We start from the raw sequence: 9644 nt of genomic DNA, 5'->3' as shown, positions 1-9644 counted from the left end.
GTCTTGGTCCTCTGGCAGGGGGCATAATTGATGTGCGTGTGGACTTACACTGTGTGGTCAGCAGATGGCGTTGGCCTCCTCTGTGGCACTGTAAATAATAATTATGAATGATGATGATGGTGACAATGATGACAGCTAATATTTAATGAGTACTTACTATGTGCCAACTCATTTATCCCTCACAACAACCCAATGAGGTATAAGAGAAAAAAAAAAAAAAAACCCGTTGCTATCGAGTCCATACCAACTAATAGTGACCCTATAGGACAAAGCTTAAGTGTTCCAAGGAGCGGCTGATGGATTCAAACTACCAGCCTTTGGGTTAGAAGCCGAATTCATAATGACTGAGCCACCAGCGTTCGCAATGAGTTAAGGACTCTTACTATACCCTTTTTATAGATGAGCAGCAATCCCTGGCTGGGCAAGAGGTCAGAAATTAACTTAAAAGTTGACGATTTGAACCCACCTGGTGGCACTGCAGAAGAAAGGCCTGGCGATCACCGTCTATAAAGAGTACAGCCAAGACGATCCTACGGAGCAATTCTACCCTGTAACACATGGTGTCTCCATGAGTCAGAATCGACTGGAAGGCAATGAGTTTGGTTTGGTTTGTATAATTAAGGACACAGGCATAAAGAAATTAACTCACCTGGATCACACAGCTAATAAGTGATGGGGTCTGAATGGGAAACTAAGCAATATGGCTCCACAGCCTGTATTCCTTGATTCAACAAGTATTTATTGAAAACCTACTATGTGCTGAGCCCTAGCTAGTTAAATTGGGGATATCATTAATCATCATCATCAATGACCAATATTTAGTACTCACTAGGTTCCATGTAGGGAACTGTACATAAAATAATAATAACTATGATGATACTACTACTTAGAACAACAGTAACAATAAATTTAAACTAGCCAGATGTTTCACATATATCATCACTTGGAATATTTACAGATACCCAGTAAAGGATGAAATTTTATTGTCCCCATTTCACAGAGAAGGAAACTGAATTTAAGAGAGTTAAATAATTTTGCAAACACGTAGATGGAATTAGAAGTACTGGGATTTGAACCTGATTCTTTCTTTTCCAAAGTCGCCATGCTCTTATCAAGTACATGTCTCAAGCATCATCTTGCTTTTCCACTCATTCAATAAACATGGCATTTTTGGTGCTGCGGTGGTTAAATACTCGGCTGCTATCCGAAAGGTCGGCGGTTCAAACACACCAGACCCTCTGCTGGACAAACATGTGGCAGTCTGCTTCCATAAAGCCTTGGAAACCCTATAGGGCAGTTCTGCTCTGTCCTATAGGGTCGCTACTGGTGGGAATCAACTCTATGGCAATGGGTGCAGGCATAATTTGTTGACACTCACCATGAATTCACTCCTGAGCTGCAGGGGGTGAAGGTGTTCACTGTCATGTCCCCACAGCTCCTGTCCCATAACTGGGACCAGCTCACCAAGGAACTGCAGCAGCATGTGAAGGGAGTGACAGCCCCGTACAAGCACCCCACGAAGGGGAGCAAGAAGATGGATGAGGTCTGGTCCTCCTGGCTGCCTCTGGTGCTCAGCTCTCCCAAGTCCTCCAGGGCAGTTAGGGTAAGCTTAGGTAAACAACAGCACTAGCTTTTTCCACCACAATTCAACTTAAGAAGCAATTCAACTTAAGGACAGTGTGAAGCTGACTTTATTAGATGGGAGCCTCTAGCCTGTGTCAGAAACCATAAAGGAACTCACTGCTGGCAAGTTAACCTAAAGAAAAAAATCGTGTCCAAAGACATACCTGCAAGAAGGGTATTTATAATCCTGCAAAATCTGAAAATGAAGTACAAACCAGCAGCTTTCAAACTTTTTGTAACATGATTCTCAGGAAGAAATACATTTTGTATTGCAACCCAATACATATACACATTAATATAACATTAAAAACCTAATAAAATACTTATCCTTCTATCTTGCAATACATTCAAAATATTCTATTCTACTTCATTTTTTTTAATGCTGCCTGCAACCTACAAAATTCCTTTGAAAACTCACTAATGAGTGGCAGCCTACAGTTTGAAAATCACTGATCTCAATGTCCAAAATAGGGAAGTGATTCAGTTATTCATGGAATTAACATGGGCTCCTCATGGTGGCACAGTGGTGAAGTGCTCAGATCCTAACAAAAAGGTTGGCGGATCGAGCCCACGAGGTGCTCCCTGGGAGAAAGATGTGGCAGTCTGCTTCTGTAAAGATTTCTGCCTTGGAAATCCTCAGGGGCAGTTCTGCTCTGTCCTCAAGGGTCACCATGAGTCAGAATCGACTTAATGACAGTGGGTTTGGTTTTTCATACTTAAAAATCATGATGCACATATTTTGTTTTTTGACCTAAAAAGATCTCAGCAACACATTATTAAGAGAAGAAAGCAGAATATGGAATAGTATATGTAGTATGATTCTACTTGCTTAAAAATAAAGTTGGAATGGATACAGATGCCAAAGACTTAACATTTCTTTCTTATCTAACACTTTGCTGCATTGTCTGAATTTTTACAATCAACACCCATAATATAGCTAAGGTTTATTGATCACTTATTCTACATGCCAGGCCCTGTAGGAAATCTTCTACATGTCGCATTCAATCCCTGCCACAATCTGCTATGGTGTAACTATCCTGTTCTACATAGAGGAAACTAAGACACAGACAAAGTAAATGGCCTCAAATTACAGCTAATACAATGCAGGGCTGGAGCTCAAACCCAGGTGTGTCTGACAACAAAGTTCATTCTTTTCATTTTCAGCTGTTGCCTCATAGCTTTCACGTTATAGCAACACCCAAGCACCAAAGAAACACCAACCGGCAGAGAAGTATTGCAAACATCAGCAGGGCCACCCATGCTGGACAGGTTTCAGTGGAGCTTCCAGACTAACGCAGACTAGGAACAAAGGCCTGCCAATCTACTTCCCAAAATTAGCTAATGAAAATCCTATGGATTACAACAGAATATTTTCTGATACAGTGTTAGGGATGAGCCTGCTAGGTAGGAAGGTACTCAGAATCCATAGTGGCCAAAACAAAGGGCTGGAGCATCCAATGACCATGAAGATGGCACAGGACCAGGCAACATTTCATTCTGTTGTCCTTGGGTGATCACAAGCTGGAGCCGACTCCATGGCAACTAACAGCAACAGCAATGCTGTCTCGTAGAGAACAGGACAAATGATGCACAGCATTAGGTGGGCTAGGTTATACTGTGGGTAACAAACAGCCCCAAAGTCTTAGTCGCTGGCCTAGAGCCATGAAAGTTTATTACCATGGGTCTTCTGGGAACTCTGCTCCATGTTCCCTCACCCCGGGACCAGGATAAACCACAGTTAGCATATAGAAACCTGCCAGGTGCTATGCCGATACGAAGACAGGTGGCCAGCATCCTGAACTTTTCTACCTAGAGGTGACACACTTCACAGTTCCTTGATCAAAGGAAGTCACGTGGCTACATCCACATACAGGGAGTCAGTAGGAGAACCTGAGACACCTGGTGAACCCCATGGAGACCCCCACATGCCATTAGCATGTCTGGGGTCTATTAGGTGACAAGTAGGTGAGTGAGAAATGGAAGGAATTGAGAGCAGGACCGAGTCAGGTTGGATTTGCTTTCTCCTTCTTCAGGTGGAGTTTGTCCCAGAGCTGCCCAAAACCATCACTGGAAAGTTTAAATGGCGTGAACTTCAGAAAAGGAGTTTCGGTGGATGTAATCGGCAGTCAACTCAGGCCCACTGAGTGAACTTGGACACACCTCTGGCCGACTCAGTTTCCCCAGTATGTTGGGGTGGAGGTGTGTTGAGAGAGTTGATTTCAAAGTGGATCAGGAACAGCTTGGTTCCCACATTTTTCCTCTTTGAAGGTAAATTCAGTCACTACCCTTTCTTCCCCTGCTCTGCCCCCTTAGGGTTGACCAGGTGAGCTCTGGGACTGGGGCTGGCAGGTAATAAAATGCCACCATCAACATCAACAGAGGCTCTGTTTTGTGAGCTTCCTCTGTGCCTGGGCCTGTGCTAAGAGCTTCTCACAACTTCCTCTGCGATTCTCCCCAACCCCCAATGTGAGATATCCTGAGGCAGATGGATTCTCCTTACTGGATCCAGCACCATCTAGTGACCCCGTGTGTCTAGTCCCACGGCCAGGGACACTGAGGTTGGGAGGGAAACTCCATGTGACCCTAGGCTCTGGCCCTGCTGGGCTTCTCCTGGGCCCACAGGAGGGTAAGCCCAAAGGTGGGGTGAGAGGGGCATCTGGGGGCTCGGCCCTTGATGACTGTACTTGATGGCCGGATACCACAGAACCTGCCACCATCCAGTGGGTCTGTCACATTTGTGCCTGACACTAATGCTGCTGCTGCCCCAGCTCCTGGCCACAACGGTGAGTGGGATACCAGGGCTCTCTGGGGATCCATGATCCCCAAGGACTTCTCCAATCCTCCCCAGATGTGCTGCCCACTCACCCCTAACCAGGAACCCAAGAGCCCTCCCACTCAGATTTCCATAGAGATCTCCCCTACTTGACCCCTCTCCAGGGATCCAGAACTTCCCCAACCCTCCTATCAACCTCCAGCTACTCACCCCACCCCAGGGACACAAAGCACTACAGACCCAGAGCTCTCCCTAGGGACACTCACTCAGGCATGCTTCCCAGGGACCCAGTACCCCCTCAGCCCTTCCCAGGGGCCCAAGCAGCTCCATAGACACCCACTCACTATAACCCTCTACATCCACCCCTGGGTGGGGTTCCCGTGAACAAACTCTTCACTTCCTCAATCCGTGAGGCGTGTGGTGGGACAACCAGGAGGACACCAGGGGCTAAGGGAGCAGGGGCAGAAGGGCCCAGCCCCGCCTGAGGGAGGAGGATAGACATACTGTCACCTCTCACCCACCTCTGACGGTGGCCCTAGAAGAAGTCCCCTCTGTGTCTGCTTGTTCCTGAGGTGCACACTCACAGACACACATACACACACTCAGAAGTGTGCCGAGACAACAACCACGGAGATGTACACATAAGGACCACCCAGACTCAGTGGGGCACACGGGTGTGGGCTCATGGACAAGTTCTCATGGCCCCGCATTGTAGACCCTGGCACAGACACTGGAGGGAGTACACGAACACACAGACACTCACTCAAGATCATCCAAGACGGCCCCAGGATGAGATGACACATGATGGATGCACGCACACACAGATCCACACTCAAAAACACCCAAAGGATCAAATTTACATACACAAACACAGATCAGAAACACAGACACTCCAGGAGGGACACACATGCCCAGATACACACTGTCCTGGTTTGATTCTCTAGAGAAGCAAAACCAGTAAAGCGTATAAATATATAGAAACAGATTTACATCAAGGCAATGGCTCACTCGGTTATAGAGGTTGCAATGGCCCGCAATGGCCCAAGTCCATGGGTCAAGATAGAGGCTTCTCCTGATTCATGTAGCTGCAGGGGCTGGCAAACACAAGGGCGGTAGGTTGGACAGCAGGGCTCTTGCTCACAAGCTTAGAAGATTGATGAATCCCAAGACTGGAAGGCAAGATCACAGGAAAGCTGCTAGCTCAAGTCCCAAGAACTGGGGGTCACATAACGGGAGCCAGCTACAGGATCCAGCACCAGCAAAAAGCCCCCAAGCCTTGCCAGAATGTCCACTTATATTCCATGCACCCACACGCCCAAGGAAACTCCCTTTTGACTGACTGGCTGCTCACATCAGATCCCATCATGGGGGTGATCACATATCAAATCTTAACAGGAAGTGATCACAACATTGTATGAACTGCCAAAACACTAAAAATCCTGGCACAGCCAAGTCGGCACACAATCTTAACCATCACAGTTCACCCCTTGTCAACTTGGTACCTACATACATTTTATGAAACCATATAAAACCTCTGAATAAAGACAATTTAAAAGTCATATTTGGGCATAACATGATACAGTGAACACATACAAGCAAACATGTAGTAGGCCTGTTTACATCTTATTTTTATGAGTAAAGAAAACAAAAATATTTGACAGATGTACACATACAAAGCAGAAACATTCATAAAAATTACAGTCTTCATTTTTGCAACTGGGCATGTGATTGTAATTGGTATTTAGAACTACCTTCTTCCCCCACCCATTCCGTATTCCCTTTGCCTTTAGCAAGCCCCGCAGCTGGTCGTGGTTCTTTGGTGGCGTAACTCAAACCTTCATTCATGTTGGAATTTACATGTTGGAATTAGGTTGCTATAGTATTCCATTGACTTTAATCACAGGGCATGGTAGAACTATTAGACACCCTAAGAGATCACCTGCTTTCCAAACATACTCTTCTTTGCCTTCATGATGTAAAATAAATCCGATTTCCTCTTGGTAATCAGGATCAATCACACCGGCCCGTATGGCAACTCCCTTCTTTGCCTGTTGATCCAGAGGCATGAGGAACCCAAAGTGGCCAGGTGACATTCTTAGCATCCACTTCAATGGACTCTGATGTTTCTCCTGGTGGGACCATTCCTCCCTTTGAACTAAGACCTCTAGATCTACAGAGCATAAGGTCGTGGGGATGTGGAGCAAAAATCTTGTGAGTGGGTGACTAGGGATAATAGTGAGCGGTTCCATTCCCATTTCCACCTCTTGATTCCTTGATCCATGAGTCCTGGCTATGGGAGAAACAGAACCACATATTGGACACTGGTTCAGAGCACATGCAGGCTCCTGGAGAACACTGCCCCAACCCTGCAAGGTATTGCCACCTAGCTGTTGCTCTAATTGTGTCTTTAGAAGGCCATTCCATTGTTCTATCACATGAGGTACTTAAGGATGATGAGGAACATGGTAAGACCACTGAATTCCATAAGAATGGGCCCATTATTGCATTTCATTTCCTATGAACTGAGTCCTTGATCCAAGGCAATGCTATGTGGGATACCATGACAGTGGATAAGGTATTCTGTAAGTCCACAGATGGTAGTTTTGGCAGAAGCATTACATAAAGGGAAGGCAAATCCATATCCAGAGTATGTGTAGACTATACTAGTAAGAACAGAACACTGCCCTATCCATGATAGAAGTGGTCCAACATAATGAACTTGCCACTAGCTTATTGGCTGATCACGTTGAGGGATGATATCATATCAGGGACTCAGGGCTGGTCTGCTGCTGGCACACTGGGCACTTAGTAGTGGCTGTAGCCAAGTTGGCCTTGGTGAGCGGAAGCCCACATTGCTCAGTCCATGCTTAACCTCCATCCCTGCCACTACGGCCACTTTTTTCATGAGCCCATTGAGCAATAACAGGAGTAGCTAGGGAAACAGAATACCTGGCTTCCACAGAATACGACATCCTATCCACTTGATTGTTAAAATCCTCCTCTGCTGAGGTCACCCTTTGGTGAGCATTCACATGAGACACAAATATCTTCAACTCTATGGCCCATTTGGACAGGTCTATCCACATACCTCTTGCCCGTACTTCTTTGTCTCCAATTTTCCAGTCACGTTCCTGCCAAGTCCCTGAACATCCAGCCAGACCTTTGGCCACAGCCCATGAATCAGTATACAACTGCACATCTGGCCATTTCTCCTTCCGAGCAAAGTGAACAACCAGGTGCACTGCTCGAAGCTCTGCCCACTGCGAAGATCTGTCTCCACCACTGTCCTTCAGGAGGTCCCCAAAAGGGGCTGTGGTGCTCCTGCAGTCCACTTTTGAGTAGTGCCTGCATATCACGCACAACCATCTGTAACCAGGCACACATTTTCTCTTCCTCAGTCAACTCATGATGAGGAGGCCATAGGTACAGACTGGGAGATGGAAGGCAATGTGACAGAAGCAGAGACCATGGGCATTTTGACCACTTCCTCATGCCACTTACTTGTGTCTTCAGGTCCTGCTCAGGCCCGATCTCATATATACCACTTCCAGTTGATGACAGAGTGCTGCTGTGCACATCCAACTGTATGACTCTGTGGGTCAGACAACACCTAGTTCATGATGGGCACCACAGGCCACACCTTGACTTGGTGGTCCATGGTTAAGCATTCAGTCTCTATTAAGGCCCAATAACAAACCTAAAGTTGTTACTCAAAAGGACAGTAGTTATCAGTACAGGATGATAGGACTTTGTTCCAAAATCCTAAGGGTCTGCACTGTGATTCACAAATAGCAACCTACCAAAGACTCCAGACAGCATCTCTATCTGCCACTGACACTGCAGGCACCATTGGATCAGCCAGATCCTATGGCCCAAGTGGCAGAGTGGCTTGCACGGCAGCCTGAACCTGTTGCAGAACCCTCTCTTTTTCTGGGCTCCACTCAAAACTAGCAGCTTTTCGAGTCACTTGATAAATAGGCTGGAAAAGCACACCCAAATGAGGAATATGTTGTCTCCAAAATCCAAGGAGGCCTATCCAACACTGTGCCTTGTTTTTACTTGTGGGAGAAGTCAGATGCTATAATGTATCCTTCCCTTTAGAAGGAATATCTCGACATGCCCCACACCACTGGACCCCTAGAAATTTCACTGAGGTGGAAGTCATCTGAAGTTTTGTAGTGTTAATTTTCCACCCTCTAGCACACAAAAGTTTTACCAATAAGTCCAGAGTCATTGACGCTTCTTCCTTGCTAGGTCCAATCAGCATGATGACAACAATGTAATGGACCAGTGTGATGTCTAGTTTAAGGGAAAGGTTATCAAGTTCCCTGCAGACTATTTACCAATAAGTCCAGAGCCACTGACGCTTCTTCCTTGCTGGGTCCAATCAGCATGATGACAACAATGTAATGGACCAGTGTGATGTCTAGTTTAAGGGAAAGGTTATCAAGTTCCCTGCAGACTAAATTATGACATGAGGCTGGACAGCTGATGTAGCCCTGAGGTAGGCAACTGAAGGTACACTGCTGGCCTTCCCAGCTGAAGGCAAACTGCTTCTGATGGTCCTTCAAAACAGGTATGGAGAAAAGCCAGATCAAAAGCTGCATACCAGTTACCAGGAGAAGTCTTAATTTCCTCAAGCAATGAAACTACATCTGGAATAGCAGCTGCAATTGGAGTCACCACCTGGTTAAGTTTTAGAAAATGCACTGGCTTTCCCTAAGATTCATCCATGTTTCCCAAGGGCCAAACTGAAGAGCTGAATGGGGATATGGTGGCAATTATCACCCCTGCACCCTTCAAGTCCTTGATGGTGGCCATAATCTCCACAATCCCTCCATGAGTGTGGTATTCCTTTGCTTTACTATTTTCCTGGGTAGCGGCATTTCTAACGGCCTCCACTTGGCTTTTCCTACCATGATAGCCCTTACTCCATTTGTCAGGGATCCAACGTAGAGGTTTTGCCAGTTACTGAGTATATCTATTCCAATTTTGCATTCCTTAACTGGGGAAATCACTACAGGATAGGTTCAGGGACCCACTGAGCCTACTTCAGACGGATATGAGCTAAGGCTCCATGAATAACCTGACCTGCACATGTCCCCACTCTGACTGGTGGACCACAGTGGTCTCCCAGAATCACTGTCAGTTCACAACCAGTGTCCAGTAATCCCTGAAAAGTCTGATTATTTCCTCTTCCCCAATGAACAGTCACTCTCCTACAAGGACATCCCTTTGAGGAAGGCTG

This window comes from Loxodonta africana, chromosome 12, assembly GCF_030014295.1.
Source record: "Loxodonta africana isolate mLoxAfr1 chromosome 12, mLoxAfr1.hap2, whole genome shotgun sequence".
Lineage (NCBI taxonomy): Eukaryota > Metazoa > Chordata > Mammalia > Proboscidea > Elephantidae > Loxodonta > Loxodonta africana.
Note: the sequence above shows the minus strand (reverse complement) of the source record.